This window comes from Vidua macroura, chromosome 2 (assembly GCF_024509145.1).
Source record: "Vidua macroura isolate BioBank_ID:100142 chromosome 2, ASM2450914v1, whole genome shotgun sequence".
Classification (NCBI taxonomy): Eukaryota; Metazoa; Chordata; class Aves; order Passeriformes; family Viduidae; genus Vidua; species Vidua macroura.
The window spans coordinates 37,906,198-37,927,123 of record NC_071572.1 but is presented as its reverse complement, the minus strand read 5'-3'; the positions used below and the strand labels follow the sequence as shown (position 1 = coordinate 37,927,123).

Here is a 20,926-nt window from a genome sequence, read left to right as displayed (position 1 = left end):
TGTATTGCACTCTACAGTATACTATGTAATAGGAAACATTATTCACTTGGCCACAGTGCAGCACAAGTACACAGAGACAGCTTGATTTCTAATCACACCTGAGCTAATAAGTCCTCCTGAGACTTATTATTGTCAGCTTGAGCTGTCTGGAAACATCTTGCCCTTGCTCTCAGTCAATCCTCTGAAAAGGTCTAGTGCATCCAGATGCCTGTAAAAGCACCACAGAAAACTTCAGACTGTGTTTTTCTAATAGACTTACTAGCATTTAGCAGCTAAAATCTCTGGCTGTGCTGTGCATGCTTCAGCCCAGGATTTTGATTGGTGAGTAAGAAGGATTTTTCTCTCTGGTTGCTCCTAACCCCTTTCCCAAGCTACTTGTGAGGTACTCCTACTGCGTGGCTCCAGAGCTCAGGCAAAGCTCCATGCTCAGGCAGTGAAGACAAAGAAAACAACCAACAGGCAATCAAGCAATTAAAGCTCTACTGCAACAAAACTAATACATATAATGGAGACCAGTTAAGAAGAAGGTTAACCACTCTGCACACCTGAGGTTGCTTTATACTCTGGCCTCTTACTCTTTGAAGGTACTCTTTTGCCCTTCAAAACTACAGGCTTTAATCCTGCTGAGGTAGTTGAAGCATTACAGCTTTCTAAAGTCAATTAGACCTAACATTTGAATGCTTGATTTTGCAGCTCCTTTTAATGAATTTTAATTTATTTGTTTGTTTTAATGATGTATTGACAAATATCATCAAGCAGCAACAAAAACAAGCTGAAAACAAGCACTATGCTTATATGCACCAGGTTTAACTTGCCTTATATCCCTGGGAGCTATTTACATTTTTTTCAGATATCTGAATGCCAGTGAGCAAAGCTAGTGAGCAAAGAATGGTTTTAAGGTTAAGCCATTGAGAAATAAGTTTGTGTTCTTAGAAAGAATATTATACAAAAATGTTAAATCATTATGCTTTGCTAGTCCTTCGTTTCTTATTTCTACATAGATAGAGATTAGTAAGACTACTTTAGTCCACAGAAAATTTGGACATAATAAATAGCACCTGTATAATAATTTATGATCAGGGATGGATACAACAAATTAAAGCAATTAATTTTTATTTGCTGTATTTTCTATAGTGCAACTGAAAAAAAAAACCTGCATGTTGCAAACTGAAATTTCTATATACTACATAGTAAACAAAGGAATACAAAGCTGCTGGTGCATGCCCCGTTCTCTCAAAGTCTTCAGCACACCACTTAATGAATGCATTTAAATGGGCCTAATTTTAAAGGGGGGTAAAAAAGTAAAACTACTATGCATCTTATAGTTTCCATAGCACTAATTACCTTTACATGTTTTCCCCTCTCCAAAATATCAAAATGCTTGGAATTTTCAATGAAACCTGCCAAAACCTTCTACCCTTTTCTCCTTAAAATCACTACAGTTGCAAAATATTCCTGAGCTCTTTTGATTACTTCTATTCATACAGAAAAAAAAAGGCAATGCACTTGTTTCAGATATTATATTATGTGGCAGTCCTTCTAGGAAGTAAGTGCTGTTGTGACAGAAGGAAATCTCCACAGCATCACTGATGTGAAAGAAACCCTTTCACTTTTCATCAGCTGAGACACTCTCTATGGTGAGGATGTGGCTAATTTTTCTCCTGAGGCTGTTGATATCTTGCTGCAGATCCAACATCTTAAAACATAGGAGAATCGTCAACATTGTCCTCACATCAGATACAGACATGCTTATGACTCCTGGGCAATTTTATTTCATATGCTCGTGGAGGGAAGGTTGCAGCCAAAGGAACTGGGGCATGACTTCTTTTCTTTGTTCTCCCACTGCCATCTCAGCCATCCAGACAAGGAACACATGTCTGAAGTGAAGATGTTTATTTACATCATATGCCTATGCATTAGCTTTGTGCCAGAACCATAGTCAAGGAACTGATCTGAAAAAAAAATACCAGAAATACTAGAAAAAGGAATGATCTCAACTCTGTAAGAGGCAGGAGGTGATTCTTTGTTCCCCCACTTTGTTGATTTCCGAAGTTGTTCTCAGTCAACATAAACAGCTGAAAATACATGCTGGTCTTTCTGCCCCATTCCACGTGCTGTGTTCAAGTCATTTGGATCAACCACATCCATCTTTGAACAGATGCTCAGAGTGCAGTAGAACAGGTAATATTGCTTTCACTTGTGTAAATATTGTATGTTAGCAACTCCATATGAATTACAGCCCAAATTCTGAAAGATGCTAAAATCCCTCACCATTCATTTACCTGCTTAAACTCACAAGTATGGGCCATTGGAAGTCACTATTTGTCAAATATTGTAAACAACATCCTGTAACTTGTTATTTTAACTTCTGCAACATTTGACAGTGGTGTACATTGTCAACTGAGCAGAGGAAATGAGGGAAACAGGAAACTTTATTTGCCATTTAAGTAGAACTCGCCATTACAGCACAGGGACAAATGAATGAGGAGAAGAAAGTGTCTACTAACACTTCGAAAAATATTACAAAAAAATTAGGCTGAGTTGTCAACTTTAATTGCTACCCATATTAAAGCAGAGCACTGGCTTTGCGGTTGTATCCCACATGCCATTAGGAATCTGTGAAGTAGATGCTTTTTTAATCAGCAGAATTGCAGCACTCCATGTGACACCAGAGATGGATTTGTTCTAACTGGAAGAAACGCAGTATTATTCTACATGCTGCAGCCTCTAGCCTTCTGGCTGCTGCAGAGACAGCAGAGACATGGCTTTTCCCACTTTGTCAAGAATCAACCTCCTGGACATCTCTCTATGCCCAGAATAGAAGAAATAAGTTTGTGCCAGTCACTCTGCAGGAAGATGAGGCAGAGAATGAGCTAAGCACTACTTTGTCCTTGGTATGCCAAGTGCTGAAATAAAGTATAATCTCACCCTTACCATATGAATAGCACAACTTGAATGAGTGCACTTTACTGTACAGGGATTTTCTTCGGATGTATCTGGCACAGTCAGCATGTAATTTTTGTGCTTTTTTTTCATGACCATGACAACACTCTGCCAAAGCAATAATAAAATCTTACTTTTGTCACTGCATTTGGGAGAACCTGAACTTGGACAGAAAGCAATAAGTATTGTGGGGTGCTGGGATGAAGAACAGTGACCATCTAAAAGTCTATTTTAATTGTATGATGACATTTTTCTAAATAATTTTTGTCCCAGAAAAAGTATTCCAAGCAAGACAAGTTTTCAGTTTTGGTTCTAAAAGTGAAGAGATATATGACCACAACTCTAGTCCCTCCACTCCTATAGGTATTGTGACCTACTTAGTTTGTAAGAGAGAACAAGCCACTGGTAAGACAAATGAAGAATTCCCTTCCCGTTACCTCTGAAACATTTACAAAGACTGATGAAAAACAACATAGAAATTTACATAGGATCAAGGTTAGCTAGAGTAAATAGTGAGTAATTTCTAGCTTTTAAAAGAATTTGCTAAGATAAAATACTTTCTTTATCTCCTACTGAGGTATTTTGTTGTTTGTGTAAGTAATACATAGAATAGAATAGAATAGAATAGAATAGAATAGAATAGAATAGAATAGAATTAGCTCAGATAGAATATTTTTTTCATTTCTCAAGGATAAATCTAATAACTGGGTTATTCACAGGAACAATTAATCTCAAAAAATTAGTGAATTTGTAGTTAGCATATTCGTTAGCTAAAGTTTGAGACACAGACAGGTCTTGACCCTGCTATTATTGACTTAATATGATTTTTGAATGACTGAGCTCATCATTAAACCTCTCAACATACTGAAATGCACTGATAAAACTATACAGTTGGGAAAGGCTGGTTAAGAAACTGAATGGTAATACAAACCACAAAAACAAAATAGGCAAGTGGCATCTTCTATTTCATATTCTTGCTAACTGAATAGATCCCATTGATTAAATAATCATAGGGAAATTTTCTCCCCAAGACTCATCCAAGTCAAGAGGAATGTTCACACTTATTTAAAAGACCTTTGGTCTGAAGCTGAAAGCTCCCAAACAAATGGAAATTTTTGTAACACAGTTGATATTCCTTGATACACCAACTAGGCAATGAGCCTTATCCCACCATTAGCATTACACCATACATTTAAGAACATTTTGAGATCTATTAACAACAGAATGAGAATTGGTATAATGTATTAACCTATTTATTTCTCAGATTATCACTAGAATCTTTGAACTAAAAATTGCTTTCAAAAAGCCCAAAATCTAATTGAACCAGCATTCACTGAAAAATCCTTCAAGTTTTTTTGTACATGCCAATCTATGAAATATCAGGGAAGCAATAACAAAATTGTTCTCTAAGAGCTCTTTGTACATCCATCATAAATATGACTAATTGGCTTCTGTTTAGACATTGTCTTCTTAAACTTTCATTACAGTATTGCCAAAACTGAAGCAAAGTTGAGTGGACACAACTGAAATGGCTGCTGCATGATGAAAAAGATCCAAAAAAATATCCTTTAGTAAGTATTAACAGTCTCATGGTACCCATGAGCAGAGAAGAACAGGAAGGAAGAGGAATATACAGTGAATACTGTCAGTATAGTATACAGAGGAGAAGGGCTCTTTATAATAAAACAAAAACAAATTCTTTTTATCACGCTTTGAAGAAGAGAACTTCCAGTAACAAGACCCAAAAATTTTGATTCTCAGCCACCAAATGTGAAGAAGCTCCTTTGCTGAACGTCTTCCTACCAGCGGATTTAGAGGCTTTGTTCTTTCCTCCCTCTACTCCACTAACACAAATCCCTCTGCACACAGGCTGGATGGTACAGTGAGCAGATCTTGTGCTCTCTCTAGAGAAACTTCAGGAGCCTTTTCCCTCCCCATCTGTTATTCAAATACACTCTAATTTGTTCTGAGTGGATCTTGCCCTCAGAAGGGCAGTATTTGCCCCAGAGTACCATAAACTCAAAGTTCAAAATCTCTTCGCTCCTAAGGAAAAGGCTTCTCCTGTTAGGAAATATCTCCATGCTGAAGCTCATCAGGTGATGAGGCCACACACCGTGCTCAAAAGATGGTCACTGCCACTAAGGTGTTGTTGAAAGCTGCCACTGGTTACTTCTTCTCGGCACTAAAGGAAAACAGGAGCAAGACCATGAGCTCTCTTATGGAGCACAGCAGAAGTGTCCAAGCTCTCAGGCTTCTTTTAAATCCATTACAGTTTAAAATACAGGGAAACACACAGTGCTGCTGAGGCTCTGCACTACAGCAAAGGATGTGAACTGGCAGGAGCTTTGTACTGTACCCACAGAAGTAGAGAGAGTGGTGAGGAAACTTTGCTACAAATCCCATCCCCAGGTGGAAAAATCTCCCCACTCATTGCTGTAAAGCAGGATTTTCACTCTTTCTCTAATAAATTTGTCTGAAGGGAGGATGGGGAGAGAGACGAAAGCAGAAGGAGGAAAATAAGTAGATGGACTCCAGTAGAGATCACGGCACTAGCAAAAATAATTTTCCTATGCTCATGTCTCCATCTCTGGAGGTATTCAAAACCTGACTGGACATGATCCTGTGCAATCCACTCTAAAAGACCCTGTTTTAGCAGGGGAGTTAGATGATCTCCAGAGGTCCCTTCCAACCCCAACTGTTCTGTGATTCTATGTTCTCTGTGGGCTAAGAAAAGGAAATACAGCTTAAAGTGCTGTGTAACAGGATAATCTCTAATTAGGTAACTGCATCTAGGGGCAAGAACAATCTGCCTAGTCATTAGCCATGGGATATTCTGACAGAAATGGTGCCTTTTATTAGGGTCATTACAGGAAATACAGGAGCAGGAGCTAATTAATTATCTTGTGGAAAGAGTGGTAAAAATTTGCCCAGAACAAAACAGAAAAAAAAAAATAAAGGCTTGTAAAAATATCTGAGCAGAAAAGATTCAGCTCCATCCTCTTGCTATGAAAGCACTGGGTGTGTTGAAAGTGCAGAAACAAGTTGAGTATGCAAAGTGCCACATTCCAGACACTCCTACTTACTAGCACTAAGACAATGGTTCACGTAGAACTGCTCACCACTAATTTAAACAAATTGCATATAATTGGTTCCTATAAACACTCCAGAAAACAGTTTCACTACCCCAGCTGCCTGTTTGAGTGTATTCTCAGTTCAAAAGGCTTAGCACAGACTTGCAGAGGGTACCACATTAAGATAATGGAGTTTTTTGGCTTAACTGCCCTCCTAGGTAAATATCTATGAACTTAAAGCAAGAATTGCTATATTTTGTTTCAGTGATGGACCTTTACGTCATAATTATTGAGTATTGCAGTCTACTGGGCAGCATTTTACCTACTGGCCTTTCCACCAGTGCTCTTTCAGAAGCTCTGTATACTCACCACTATATCTAACCTCAAAAGAAGGAATATTTGCAGAACTATTCCTAAAAAAGTACAGCTAAGACCTACCAATGTCACATATTTCTAAACTAGACAGATCTTTCTGTGCTGGATTAAAAACAAACAAACAAACAAAACCCAAAAACCAAAATCAAACAAACATAAAACTTTTAAAAAATGGTAGCACTCTGTCAGGGACTTAGGGTACTGTACATACCCCTGAAGGAGAAAATATTAGTGCCATCTACCAGGGACAAGGAGACTACCAGGTGACTTTCTTACTAATTTGTATACTGCAATGTAGGCAGTTTGAACTTTCATTCTCTGATATTCCTTTTTTTAGAAGTATTTTTCAAAAGGATTAGAACTTCCTGCCAAGTCAGCCTTTCATTTAATAAATTTGCTTTGAGGTCCTTCATTGAAGACACATTGAGACTTCTGAAATTTACTTGTGTAACCTCCAGTTTGTTCTGGTTTTCACTATTGCCTGTACCTAACTGGGCAATGACAAAACCAAGAACTTTGGGATTCTGAGAAAAAGCTCAGTTCCCTCTAGAGGAAAATCCAAGAGAACCTTGCCCACATGGAAGGAAATTGTTGTTCAGTCTCGCTGTACATTTGCTGCTTGTTCTATTTGTTTTCTCTAGACCTAGATTAGTTTGTTAACTAGATTAGTTAATGCCCTTGAGCGCAGACAGGGGAAGGTATGCTTATTCTGCAAATTAGTCACTGTAAGATAAAATGACAAGAAGATGAAGCAGACTGAAGCTGATGTCATAAGAATTATTCAAGTAATAGCAGATTAAGGACGGAACTATTTAATCTGTACAAGAAAATTTTTGTCTTCCACAGAAACAGGAACCTTTCCTTAGAAAAGCCATGGAGTGGTCGATTAGCAAGAAAGGATTTGAGTATTTAAATCTAGCTAGATTTTAAAAACCCAAAGCAGTGTGCCAAGGCAAAAAAAACCTCTTTTTTTTTTTTTTTTTTTTTTTTGTAAGAGCAAAGATAATTTATCACCACAAGAATGGTCCCATGTTCTGGTCATGGAGAGAATGCTTCCGTTATCCTCCTGTAAAACACACCTGAATATGACAGTGGAGCACTGCCACTGCCAAATAGCAAGAAACTTCCTAGAAGAAGGATTAAAGATGGTGTTTTCAATTTTAGCATGATAAAATGGAAAAGCAATATAGATGCCGAGACACCAAAAAACTTAATTTCTCCAGCCTAGAAGTAGGAGTGAAAATAAGGTACTTTCACTCTTGAAAAGAACCTCAATGCAGTTAGTTTGGCCCAAGTTGTCTTAATTGACAAGCCATATGAAAAGTCCTAGACATGCTCCGTTAATGTTCTACTAACAGAAGAAGCAGTTTCCAAGATATCTAATACACTGAGAAGTGTTTATACTGAGAAGTGTTTATACTGAAAGTCTTTTATTACTCCTCTAAGCCAGTGAAGACTTCACAGGCTTAGAAGACTTGACTTGACTTCCAAATCCAGGGTGTTTAGATGAGTTTCAGAAATCCCAGCTTTTTCTAACAAGCTAACAGGCTGAATACAGCCCCCCACTGTGCTTTATTTTAATGCAAAACATAATTGTGTCCCATCATAAGAGCTTTTCATAACTGCTTTTATTGTAAGCAATGGAAACATAAAAATCTCTGTTAAATGCAACACCCTTCTTAGCCCCAGATCAAGCAGGGATACTTGGGTTTTTTCAGATATTCAACTTGTAAAGGAACAGTCACCTTAAGGGGTCTTCAAGGGATTGATGAAAAAAGAAAAATTTACTGCTTACATTCAATCTTTTCACATTTAGCATTAAATGCAAGAGTAAATATACCCTATGCATCCTCACAGAGAAGAATCAAAGGATTCCAAGTGCCACAAACTGATTTTCCCTAAAACTATTTAAAAAAACTGCTCCCAACAAAAAATCAAATGCAAACTGCTTTATGATGTCTAATTTTCATTACTTTAAGAAAAACACACAAATATTCTTGACCATATTGTCAGACTATAAGCCAAACCCCTTAAATTCACAGACTGTGACCAGATTTAGTGTGCTGACATATTTAAAGCCTCAATAATCAGAAAAAAAAAAAAACTATTTCTTTACTCATCTCCTCACAACTATATAAGGGAAGAGAGCAACTGGTGGCCATGTAGGGAGAAATACATATCCTTTAAAGGAAGATCAAGAAGTATGTGCAGCAACAATTCAGGTTGATGCCTATGTAGCTCAGGAAATAGAAAGTGGGTGTGCAGTAAAACAAGAGGTTACTGAGATGACTGAAAGTGTGGACAAGTTTTGCTGCACATGCTCACACAAATGAAGGGATGATCCCAAATAGTGCCAGTGAGAATGAAAGGAAGTACAAGACAGTGATGCAGAAGAAAAGAGTTTTATCCAGAGACAGAGAAAATCCTGTCCTTCAGCTCTTCCTTACCCTAGAACTCCATCTTCTTCTTCTCCTGTCCTTCAGCTCTTCCTTACCCTAGAACTCCATCTTCTTCTTCTCCTGTCCTTCAGCTCTTCCTTACCCTAGAACTCCATCTTCTTCTTCTCCTGTCCTTCAGCTCTTCCTTACCCTAGAACTCCATCTTCTTCTTCTCCTGTCCTTCAGCTCTTCCTTACCCTAGAACTCCATCTTCTTCTTGTGAAAGAGAAAAAAGAGGAGATATGTTCCTTTCCCCAGCAAGATTTAGCTTTCCTTCCTGAATGGTTCATCCTCCTCAGAAACTCGTTATGATTAATTCCCTGCAGACTCAGGTCTCTGCTGCTCAGCTGCCAGACTTGCTTGGAAGCAGGTATACTCTGCTCTCCTTCCTCCACCAGCTCTGCACAAGGTTGACCAAGGCCCATAGGAAGCCCCTTTCTAGGTACTCCTTCCTCAAAGGATGAACCTAGGATTCATCCACTTTATAGAAGCTTTAATAACCCCTTAGCTGGTCCAGGATGGTGTTATGCTGTTATTAGTCCAGGTACAGTTTCTCTCTGAAGCTGGGGGCACAAGTAAACCTCTACAAGCAGAGCTTGCCTTAACTTTCCTCACTGGGAATGAAAGGCTTTTTCTGATCCTCTTTGGCTGTGTTCAGATTGTTAAATTAAAGAAGTGCTAGAGCCCTAGTCATCCACACTCTCCCTTAAGACCCAGGCACCACCTCAGCAAGCTCTCTCCAATCTCATCTGCCAGGCAGGGTGGTAACTGTAAGTGGTGTGGACATGAGCCAGCCAGAGCCATTTGGACTTGGATCAATCCCTGGCCCTTTTTAATTAAGCAATATAAATTCAGTCTTATGTTCCTGAACAACTAGGAGGAGTTTAAGGTGGGAGAATGATATCAATGCCAAACTGAAGGTGGACAGTTCTTACTCACAATTCTGATTTGCCATCTGTTGATAAGAAGAGACTGGCTTTCCCTTTGAAGTTACGTGAAGATTTCCATTGTAGGCTTTTTGATGCAGATTTGTGGTCATCTTCAAGGACGGAATGGCACCCAACATTCTTACCTGCTTGACTGTGAACTTAATAAGCTATTGGAAGAAAAATGCAAATTCATACTGAACCTCTAGTGCCTTCTTCTATAGTTCATACCGCCTAGGACACGGTGTCTTGCACAAAGATTTACACAGCATAAGATCCATGGAAGTACGTATTCTGCATTTTAAAAGTTGTGCTGTAAAACAGTTTGGAGTGGGATAATACATTTCCTCTCCCCAGCAGTTGCTGTGGCAACTACACAGGCTGTTTCAGTTTAGCTTCAGGGCCACCCTCAGGAGCCAACTCCTGTGCCATCATCTCTCCTGCAGGGGAGCCAGCAGGTCTTAGCCCAGGCAGCTGCAGCACACACAGAATTCCACATGCCCATGCAGGTCCAAAGCATCAAGGGCTGCCAGACAGGAGGCTCTCAGGGCATCGACATCACAGCAGGAAGGCAGGAGGCCCTGGACACATGGCCTAAGGTTATCCTGGAGGCCACTTTTCCAGAGCTGGGCAGTGACAGCTGGTAGACACAGGGGAGCGTGGGAGCACCTTATAATAGCACTTTATAATAGCAAAGTAATGTTTACAAGGATATCTCACCTTTAGCAAGATAGCTATAAATGGAATAAATTGAGTGAAGCTAGACTCTCAAATATAAAATTCTATGTCCTTGGAAAGAAACACTTCTAGAAATAGATGTTTTCCATGAAAAAGACCTTAAATTTCAGATCTATTTGCTCTTCAATTGATAAATAGCTTCAACAATTTCTAAATTCTGCATGCCTGTAGGACTCTCTATCACTAACCTGTCTAAATGACTAGAGACTCTTTTAATCCCTTCATTATTTATTTTATAATTTCTTTTGTCATTCTGGTTTTTCATCTCCCTCTGAGAATAAGTGGGAGAGAGAGCATCCCACACTATTCATGTATCATCCACATAGCCCCTGATAAAACCTCTAGATATCTAATGTATTAACATCACATTCTGGCTTACATTTGTTCTAACTTCAGCAAGTTCCACCCCCAAATTCCTAACCTACATATATGACTACAAGGGCTTAGTATTTATCTTCTCCTCATCTTCTGTCTTAAATCTATTAGCAGGTGTTCTTTTTGGCAGCCAACCAAGACCACAGTTACTCCAGACAGCCACTGAAATCCAAGGAAGAGGAGCTCCATAAAACATAACAAGCCTTTGTTTTGCTGTTACTTTTGATACTTTTTTAAAAATGCTTTAACCCAGACTGCACAATGTACAGCTTACTTCTGCTTTCATTATAAGGTCAAAAACTTCAACCTCCACTTTCAGTCAATGGCAGCTGGCACAACTGGAATAAAATCATTCTCATCCAGCATCTAAGAGAAACTTAATAACCCTACAGTTAAAACTACCATGATGCTCACCTTTATATATTTATGTTCATTTTTTTTTCTCATTTTGCTTAAAGATATATTTTTTAATGAGAGCACCATATTTATGTAACTATCTTGAGGAACCCCTTAGAGAGTGTTTTCATCAGTGGTGTATGGTAATGGTGAAAATCAACATCCATGATGTTGAAGTGCTAAGAAAACCAATGTCTTCAAAGACATGCTTTCACAGAAAACTTTCAGTCAGGAGAGAATGTCTTACTGTGGCACAAAAATCACGGGATTAATCTCCACTTCATGTCAGTAATGCTTCAGATACATAATTTCATGTAAACTGCAAAGACGAATCAAAATGAGGAAAGACACTAGAACAGAAAATCACAATTCCTCTGTTCCTACTTCTTTGGTTCAAATTTTTCCAATTTCTCCTATTTCTCAAATTTCTCCCCAAATTTCTCCATGATTAAATTTATTTGTTTTACCCAGATATGTATTATATAGGAAACTACAACAGGTTTTTTCTCCTATATTTTCACTCTTCCACAAACATTATCTGAGTTTAAAGTCCAGTTTGAAAACAAAGTAAGATCACCTTCAAAAAGTGTGGTTCTTCCATACATACATACACTACATAATGACTTATTTACTCTAAAATAATCTCATACTGCTTTCAGATAACCTGTTCCATAGAAGAAACCATGCTACAAGTTTCAAAGGTAAGAGGACTCATCTATGCCATGTTTCAAAACTTTGTGCATATAGCCAGAGCTCAACAGTTCAGAACACAGGGTTTAGTGACACATAGTCACTGACTCTGCTACTAATGTCCCTGGTCAGCAGAAACCCTGGAGCATATAGCACCGAAGGGGCATGTTACAATCCTCTCATACAATAATGTCTCTAAACTAGGCTATCAAAGTGAGCTCAAAGGTGAACAAGGTGAATCAAAAGGGAGCAAGATCCAAGCCACAGGTTTACTCTGTCTGTACCCTGCTGAGGGTATGGACATATGGGGACCTTGCATCCACACAGATTTTGCAGTTCTCTGGGATCTCTTCTGCTTGTGCCATGGCCACAAGCTTCAAGGAGATATACAGCACCTAAGTGAAAGACAAAGCCAGGACCTGGAACCAACTCCCTACCAACACAAATAAGAAATGTTCAGCAATAACATCCAAAAAATTTCCCTGGATGCTGAGTTCTGCTTTAACAGCAGAATCTCACACAAACCATTTTATCCTCAAGCAAGTTTTATCCTCAAATGATCCTCAAAACAAATGAAATGGATAACATTTGTTATTAGGTCTTCTAAGTCCTCTTGCTGATTTTACTGTCCTTTCCTAATCAATCGCAGTTGCTTTACGGCCTCTGCATTTCTTTACTTCTGCTATTGTAAATTAGCAGCAAGTGGGAAAACAACAATGCATACAGCTCATGCCCAATAAAAAAAAGGCTTGTCCATCAGCCTTCATCCATCCTAAATACCTATTATATCATTAATAAAACAAGCCTGTTCTGCTCATGGTCACTATCTAATTATTCAAAGTGGTGGAGATGACTTAAAAATATCTGAAAGAAATACAATTAAGGGCTAATTTTCCTCAAAGACCTTATCCAAAGTAAAAAGGTGAGATGCTTGCATAAGAAGAAGGTGGAAAAACTCAAAGAGATGTGAGAGGCTATAATGGAGATGACAGAGTTTGGGATGGATCAAGGTCATATTCACAGAGAAAATAAATGTCTGAGTAAAACCAGGAGACTAGCAAATGTTGATTATAAAACTCTGTGTAACCAGCTTTTTTGAAGCAGAAAGTCTCCTTCATATAGAGACAAACACAAAAAAAGAAAAAAAGGATTTAAAACAGTGAGTGACTAGGAAGAACTCTCTCAGGGGTGCAAAGCTTTACAAATTTTAATCCACTGTTAGTGCTACTTTAAAATATGTATTTTAGTGAAAGAGTCCAAGCCATAAAATTGCACCTGGGTTTTAGACATTCTAAAGGTAGCTCACATTTGAGATCTTTGGTTGATCTCCTTGTGAGATAATCTGCCTATATCACATTTAGGTTCAGTTTCTCAGGAACTATTAGTTGTCTGGGTTTGACTTGCAATTTCCAGTTCCAAGAAAATCAGAATTGTTAAGTGGCTCTTTGTGTCATAAGTACTATAAATTAATAGGGACTATTATTAATTTAATCCTCATTAAGATACTACTGATAGGTTACTCTATAAGATACTACTGTATTAATGATTTAACTGATTTTTTAAGCATTTCCCTGAGCTATAATTTTTCCACATCTTTTCCCACATCCTTTTTTTTTTATGTATTTTCTGCTATGTTTTACACTGGTAGTTCCTCTTCATCTCATTCAATGTCAATAAATGTACCTATATAGCAAAGAGTGATATGTGTAGACACTACTGAGCAATTGTAGTGCTCTATAGTACACTTCTTTAATGAGAAGCACGAACTGGGAACTGTTTAATCTGGACATTTTGTTTGACTGTAGAGGGACATGCTTAGAAATACATTTACTGAAAGAGTAACAAGTCTGGCAAACTTGCCTTCTTTAAATTAGCATTTTAGTGTCAAACTTCATTAAAGGGCAATGAAATTCCTGTATATTTCCTTTGCTAGCATTGGTGAGAAGCAAGAGATTTATATATAAACAGAAGTCTGCTTTTATATGCAAGCCGTCTCTTCTGTTCCAACCATTCAACAATGGTACGAGATTCTAGTTTTCAGTCACACTAGAGCTTAATTCTTTAAAAACTTCTTCAAGATAGTAATATTCCACTTGTTCCCTCAAGAGAAAGGACATTGTGAAAACATGCCCTTTTCAGGATATACTTCCTTATCCCATAGGCCTAGAAAATCCATAGAAATTAAATTCTTTTAGCTGGATGAAAGCAGCACATGCAAAGGATGTGTCAGCTGCTACCTTATTTTTGTCCTCCTAAGCCAAAGATATCCTATACCCTCAGCAAAGGCAAGTTATACTGTATAGGAACCAAGATTATAGAAATGTCCAGGACTTCAGGACAGTTCAAGGAAGGAAAAGGCACCACGAAAGAAGTGCTTTTCACCTGAAAAGACCTCCATAATCAGTAATCACAAACATGGCGCAGGAATAGCAATGTTAGCCTTTGTTTTTCAACAGAAGAACCAAGGAATACCCACAGAAAGTGCAAACCCCTCCACATCCTTTCCACACAGCACGTGGTTATGTAGAGCTCACTGCATGCAAAGTTTTTGATGCCCAAAATAGAAATGCTGTTTGATAACTGAAGGTGCGTTGCTCTTTCAGAAGCTGCTACACACGGTGACCTGAATACAAGCTCCAACCTCACAGTCCAGTGACAGCTGAAAACTGAGAGGACAGATGAGGGGAAGGATCAAACCCAAAGATTTGCCCATGTCTTGCATTTTTTCTTACACCACCGAATGCCCAGAGATGGAGACAGGACAAGATCAACAACTAAGGCACAAATCCTGCACATTCTGTATCCTCACTATGTTCTTGTCTTTATAGACAACAAAGCCATACACAAAACAACATGGATGACACAATGAATTTCAGTGAGAAGTGAAGTATATTCTTCTCTCAGCTCAGTAAAATACAGGCCTTTTGGGAATCTCCATAGAACAATGTTTTCATAGAGGATTACAGTTTATTTGTATCACTGTCCTCAAGCAAAAGCCAAAGAATTCCAGTGGAATTAAAATGTTTAACTTTGGTTTGATTCTACCTTCTGATTGGACCAGGTTCATTTTAGTGCCACAAAAAGATTAAGCAAAGCAATTTCCAAGACAGTGCCTACTGTATGCAAGTGCTAAACTTGTTCAGTGCAATTCATCATGCTTTTTCCAGTTCAAAGTCAAATAAGCAGGTGTCAGAGTAAAAAGATAAAATACAAATATTAAAATTAGACTACCAATTTCTGCCAGTAACTATGTGCTACCTATTGTTATTTGACCCACACAACCATTCAATATTAACTCAAAAACTATTAAAATGTTGATTATGTTCCGCCCAGTATGGTACCTAAACTAGTCATTGAATTTTACTGCAGAAAGTGTCATTAATCTGGCTTGTGCATTGAATATTACTACAGATATTATTATTCTGACTTCTTGATGCAGTTTCATCAGCAACTGTTTACTTTCCTTGCTACTATTTAATGTGAATGTTTCTAACATATGCTACAAATACACCAAACCTGCATTCCATGTATCCATTAAATGCGTTTCACTTAATAGTTATTGAGGTTTTGGCCTCAAAAAGTTCTTCTTCAGAGTCAGTATGCTCCTGTTTTGGATAACAGGTTTGCTAATTATTCACATGCTATTTTTCTTTGCTACAGAGTATACTAAAAAGAATACATCACTTACATTTTGCTTGCTATGTGATCAGTCCATAATGGTGCCATCAGTTCCCTTCGGAATTATTATTTTCAGTACTTCTGTGTGGATCTACTCTAAGGATCCACTTCAAGAACACAATAAATATATATATTTTTATAGCCAGTCTGAAGATGTTTTAAGCACTTTATTATATGGTCTCCAATGAAAAGATTTTCTTACAGGCTTAACTTGTTGTGACAATAGAAGCACACTGTGCAAGAGGGGGGCTCTTCCTGAACTAAACTTGGGTGCAGTCTGACAAAGTTTATTCCCAAGTAAACTGCTCTGCTACTCTATGCACATGTAAACTCTTTCTGTACAGTGGCAAGTAGCTCTTGGATACATTAGTTGTACATCAAGCCAATTGCTACATCTCAGCAATTTTTTTCACAGCAGAGATTGTAAAGTTTTATGATCGCTTGATGTTTTGTTACTCAGTGAGTTGTTCAGTAAACTAGTAATTTATCTTTGAAAAGCTATCATTCACTGAAACGTGAAAAACAAACAAAAGGACCAACAGCACACTTGTGCAATGTTCGGACATTGCCTGCAGCTTCTAACAAGCAGGAAGGGAAGGCATAGGTAAGTAATAGAGTGTCCAAAATCACAAAAGCCATCTAAACCAGAACTAGGTAAAGAAACAAATCACTGCTCCCCAAGCAACAAGATCTTCCTTGACTGAGTGAAACATGCTCCAGCAGGACTCACTGTTTAGAGGCACGTTTGGCAAACATCTGTAAATATTCAGTTTAATCTGCACACAACTACTTCATTTATCCATTTGCAACCTAGACACAGAGGATTTTATCCTAAATGTTGACTGTTCTTGTGAAAACCTCAGTAGTGACCCCACCAGCTACAAAATGCACCCTCAGAGTCAGTGTAAGGGCCAAATTCCCATTTCTTTAGATTTATGAAGTCCTCTTGAAAAACTGGTTTCCAATTTCAAGCAACTCTCTCATCTCCAGATTATATTTTTACAGGCATTTATTGGAAAGAAAATCTTTATAAGGGGACAAATTTTGAATGTCTAAATCACTCCTTTTTTAGATTTGAAGTCAGTAGGAATTTTAGCTTAAAATTAATATACTTAATATAATCCAAGAAGGTTAAGTAGAATAAACATCAAGCTCAAATGAAAAATTCGTACACATAAATATTTAAACCAATGATATCTGTAAATATATTTTTTGTATTTTCTTTAATCTTAAGTCATCCTTTTCATATTTGAATTCATTTATAAATGGCCTGTCATTAGCAGACATTGAACTAGGTGCAAACATTTTATTACAGTAGGGAGACGCATGAGCAGGCATACATTTCACCCCTTCATGAGTAGAGTATGCAATTTAATTTGATCAAGAATAATTAAATTTGTATAAATTCAGGAAATGTATTCCAGAGAGGACAAAACTTCAATAGCTAAAATACATGTAAATAGGCAGTTTTACATTTGAGCAAGAGAAACAGACCATGCCTCAATTCCCACTACAGGAATTACAGTATTTAAGCAGAGCTGCTTTTCAGACCTACATGAAAGAAACTTCAAGGACCTGATCCCACAATTCTTACTGTCTTTGTCTTTTGGTGGGAGGTTTGCTTTCTGTGAGTAAGGAAAGCAGTGGGGAGGCCAATTTTTTTTCAGAATTCAGATAAAGACACATATCTACTAGATATTTTATGGGCAAGTCACAAGCTTCCATTTCAAACAGATCTTCACATGGCTGTCCTTAGAAATTTTTCAAAATTATTAGCAACCAGGAAATACCAGACAAGCTATTTTATGGAGTAGGAAATTAACATGGGACTATACAAAGACTCCAGCTCAGCTGCAGCCTGGATTTCAGACTTACTGCTTTTAAAACAGGTTTTGTATTTGAAATTGATGTGAGATTGATACTAATTTCCTAAATTAAATCCTCCATCAGTAATGTATTTATAGTAATGTCAATTGCCATCTACTCTCCTGTCAACATCCCTGACTGTGTTGGAGAGATGCTTCTCCTTGGAAGTGAATGGAGAGGAAACCTGATCCATCCTCTGTCTGTTGGGTTGCCATCAGAAGTGAAATGTGATAGCAATTCCCGCCATGGGGGCATCTAGTACTCCAGCCAACACAGCTTCCGTGGGCACCCAAACAGTTGCCATTAGGTAAAAAAAATCAATTCACTTGCTGGACTTAGTTCAAAAAGCAACCAGAGATAATCTCCTTTCCCACTTCTCCTCAGGCCCCAAATTCTTCCCATGACTTTGCCATTCCCTAGCTGAAAATACCCAGTTTGGAGGCTGGGGATGGTGGTGGGAAAGCCAGGAGGACAATATCTTATTATAACAAGCCCTGGTTTGGGACTTATGGTTTGGAGCAGTTTTTAACTATTTGTGAGAAAAAGTCCCTTTGGTCTTGCACTTTTTAAAGTCCTCTCTGTGTGTATGACAAGCACGAAGGGCAGAGTTAGACAGAAATAATTGCAAAAGCAAGTGAGGCCCAGGGAACCTGACACAGGGCAAACATTTTCACGAGAGACAGGACACTGCAGATATGAGGGACTTCATTGATTGTAGCACCATTAAACTGAGGAACATTCAAAAATATTCAGTAGCTGAAAACACAGCCACACCTATTGATTCCCAAAGTTTTTCTCCTCATGAAGAAATGTTTAGAGTTAAATAATTGCAGCAATCAAACGCAACTCCTCTATCAAGGATATCAAATCTGAAACCAAGAGGTTTCAGCCAACCATAAAACCAAAGCCTCCTGATGCAACCCTGCCAGAGACTTACACACAGCCCTTCGGACTCCCATCCCTCTCTGCCGCACATGCCCCCCCGTCTCTGGAGCTCCGACCGGTGCCGGTTACCGGTGCCAGTGGGGCGAGGCCCCCGGGGACGGCAGGGGAGCCCGGGAGGGGGTCTGCACATGGAGGGGGGCTGCAGCCAGGGGTGGGGAGGAAACGCAAGGCAAAGAACATTTGGAAAGAAGCCACCCAGTCCCATTTCTGGAAATAGACCAGCTCTCGGAAGGGACAAAAAAAAAAAAAAAAAAAAAAAAGAAAAGAAAAAGTGCATCAGGCCGAAAATAGCTAAATAAACTGCAATTACAGTCAGCGTTAGTTGCCTAACCTGCAAGGATTTTCTGCACGGTTGGATCAGCGGCAGATGCTCGTTCATTTGATGACTTTTGAGACTGAAAAGCCCAGCGGCTCCCGAAAAGTTTAGCGGGCAAAGGGGGCCGGGGGCGGTAGCGGAGCCCCGTGCCGCAGCGGGGATGGGGGTCTGCGAGCTGCCGCAGAGGGGGAGCCCCACGGCCCGGGGGCACCAGACGAGGACGGGCATCTCAGCTCCCTGCGCTCCCGCGGGTGACCCCAGCCTGAGAGGAGATGATCTGCCGTCAGAGCAACAGCGCCTGCGACCGAGCTACCAGCTAATCCGGCCAAGCGGATTATTAGCCTCTTCAGACAGATCGCCGCAGTTCGGCGCTCCCGGAGCCGAGTGCCAGGACGGGGCGTGCGGATCGGCCGGGCTCGGCGTCCCGGCTGCTCTGACGGGATCAAGTCGGAGCGGAGCAGAGCAGCGCAGACTGTGCGGGCGGGCAGCGAGACCGCGGACCTGGCCAGAGCGGTAGAACCCGCCAGGGCCCCACTCCGCGCACCTAGCCCGCTCCCACCCCTCCCACCTCGTCCACCTCGCCCACCTCACTGACTTAGACGTGCTCCCCATACTCCTTCAGAGAAGGGGGTCAGCCCTCCTCGGGCCACTGCAGCCATTCGCAGGCAGGGTGGCGGCGGGGGTGGTGCCGCTCCTGCCAGCCAAATCCACTCGTCCCATGCAGAGGGAGTAGGTAAGTGCGGCAAAGTCCCCGGGGAGGTGGAAAGCTGTGCTGCGGTTGCCTGGCACTCCGAGGGACACAACTCGGCTTCAGGGGCCGATGTCTTGACAGCCTGCCCTCCGCAAGGAAAGGACGCGAATCTTTAGGGGTGGACCAGAGTGTGTGTGTGTGGAGGGGCATACGCCTCACCCCCTGGTATGCTAATTGAAAGGCCTAGAAACCACCAGTCCTCTTCCTGCCCCTGTCGCCCCCCTCCAAATCCCCTCCTCAGGAGCATCGCTTCTTGTCCAGAGCACCACGGCGCTGGAGCCGGCCACCCTCGGGGGCTGGGGAGCGACGGCAGCGGGCAGGGCAGGCAGGGCCACGCCGCCGCTCTGCTCCCTCCCCGCGGTCTCCCCGCTCTCTCACCCACGGCCTCTGCGTGAGTGGCCCGGGCAGGCGGAGAGGGGCATCCCCAGAGGCTGCGAGAAGGTGGTCGGCCGTCCTGACCCTGTCTGGCCGATCCCGCCCGGAGGGGGCACACGGCTAGGAAATGGCCCCCGGCTGGCTGCAGTACTAAGGGACGAGTGAAGCGAAGGGCACTTTGCGGGAGGCTGAGCGCAGCCTCCGGCGGGGCATTTCAGCCTCTTTGGTATGCTAAGTGGCTGCTTTTCACTGCTGCGGCAGCGGCGGGGGGGAAAGGGGCGAGACGAGCTGGCAAACGGAAGCCGGGGGCGGGGAAGGGTAAATCCGCCGAGGTGCCCACCTCGACTCTGCACCGGACCTGGACTGAGCAAAGCAGCAGCCGGCAGCCTGGCTGCCTTTAAAGAGAGGGGTGCGGGCTGCCAGGGCTGCTGCTTGTTGATGTTGGGGTGTCAGGCAACGAGAGCCTATGATCTACTACACTGCAGTGCCAGCGTCAGGAGCCTCCTGCTCGGGAGCTGCCACTGCAGGGCAGCCGGCACACACACACCAGCGCGCACACACGGCATCCCTCCCCTCGCAGCCCGGGCGCCGGCGTCTCTCGCCTCCCCAGGCACGCAAGTGCTTGCAGACAACCTGCCGGCCGGGGTGAGCGAGCAAGGCGGCGTGGGGGACTAGAGGCCGGCGGGAAGGGCCGGTAGTTCCCCAGAAAAGCTCCCGGCTCCCCCGCCCGCCGAGCATCCCTTCTCGCCCACCTTGCTCGCCAAGCCGGGGAATTGGCCGCACGGACGCCCCGAGCAAGAGGGATGCAACAGCAGCAGCGTGACCCCCAGGGACCAGGCAGCCCAGAGCACCTGCATTTGCATTTCTTATGTAATGTACTGCAAGTTTCCCCCTCGGAGCCGGGCTGAACCGAAGCGCATGATCCCGGCTGCCAGGCAGACATAGAGACGGACGCAGAGACATCCGTGTGTGGCACAGAGGGGTCATCCCGGCAGCGAGAGGCGGACGAGCGGCACAGCCAACCCGGCGGTGCTGCTGCTGCC

At 41.3% G+C, this 20,926-nt stretch overlaps 1 protein-coding gene across 1 annotated transcript in view; it reads right to left on the bottom strand.

The window, feature by feature from the left end:
* FGF14 (fibroblast growth factor 14) overlaps nucleotides 1–20,926 on the bottom strand; it is a 375,114-nt gene that overhangs the window by 352,964 nt on the left and 1,224 nt on the right. The gene's annotated exons all lie outside the window — the stretch shown is intronic.